Here is a 1,462-nt window from a genome sequence, read left to right as displayed (position 1 = left end):
TTTTTGAAAAAAATGTTGCTTTTATACTAAAACAAACATGAGATTATTGTGGATTTGACTGCAGAATTCACCTAGATATTCAAAATAAGTTATGAGACATCTAATTGCTTACAAACTTCCAAACCCTGGGGGTACTGGGGTGGGAGTTTTCTACAGGGTAAAGATGTTTCCTGTAGGAAAGTTCCAGAAGTTCTTCTCTGGGCAGTGCACCTACCGTCGTTCACCTGACATTTGTTCAACCTGCCCAGGGGCTGTGCAGGGTCCAGGGTGGAAGGGCGGGGGGAGATGGGTAAGCACACAAAGGACTCTAACGCAGCAGGTGCTGCGAGGCAGGACGCAGGAGCTCTGGAAGGTTCTTGAGCTCAGCACCATCTGGGCAAAGGGCAGGCTTTGCTGAAATGACAATTGCAAGAGGGTGCGGAAACAGGCGGGGGCTCTGGCCTTGAGGAAGTGGTTGGGGCCCTGGCCCACTGAGGGACCTGGGAGAACAGGGCAAGAAGGGGCTGGATGAGCCAGCTGGTCCACACAGCCTGAGGGCAGGGGTGTCTCGGAGGCAGGAATGGAGCCCCTGAGCTGGTGTCAATACTCCTCAAAGCCGGCTGCCAGACACTGTGTCCCTCCTTGAGGAGGCTGCACGCCCAGGCTCATGGAAATGCCCTTCTTTGCTCCGGGCTGACATCACCTCTGTGTGGGAACAAAGCGCGTGCTCGTGCCGAGCCCGTCAGGATTGGCAGGGATCCGTGTCCTTGTTTGGCTTCAAAGCAGGGGCCCAGGAAGAAGAATCGTGAAAGACGCCCTTGCTGGAGGAAACGCCTGGGAGCCCAGCTGGCAGCCCCCCTCTGGGCTTCGCTGAGAAGAGGCAATAACCACACCCACGGCCCAACGTCCGGGTTCCCAGGGGAAGTGGCAAGTAGCACCTGCTACATGCAAGGCCCCAGGCAGACCCTTCCTTATACTGACTTTACAGTGTTAGAGGGACAAGGTCTTAAGTCCTGTAAAGCAGGAAGAGGCGCTTTGTGGGCTAGTATTCATAGAATACCCTCCACGCAGACGAAACCAAAACGAGGCCAAGGAACCTTCTCAAGGTCTACTAACCAGTGGGAGTGGGAGTGGGAGGGCTGGGTCCTGGCGACCGCAGCCCTGACAGCCACACCACACTCACACGCTGAGAGCCGGCCTTGCCTGCAGGAAGAGGAGGAGCTGGCCCGCAGCAGGGCAGAACTGTCACCCCCTCCAGATGTGCAGGGCCCTGGGGGGACGCTGAGCAACCCAGCGCTCTCCCCTCAGGCTGGGAGGTGGCAGCGCCGGCCCGGTCCAGAGGCCGGGCTCGCATTCTGGCTCTGCCACTCCCCGGCCTGGTGAGCTGGCGCTTCCGGCTGCTGAGCGGGGCAGGAGGCGGCAGCCACCTCCCAGGGCCGCCGCGAGTTACACGAGACACCCGTAGAAGACTATTAACACCACG

The sequence above is a fragment of the Balaenoptera ricei genome, chromosome 10, assembly GCF_028023285.1.
Source record: "Balaenoptera ricei isolate mBalRic1 chromosome 10, mBalRic1.hap2, whole genome shotgun sequence".
In the NCBI taxonomy this organism is placed as follows: Eukaryota; Metazoa; Chordata; class Mammalia; order Artiodactyla; family Balaenopteridae; genus Balaenoptera; species Balaenoptera ricei.
Note: the sequence above shows the minus strand (reverse complement) of the source record.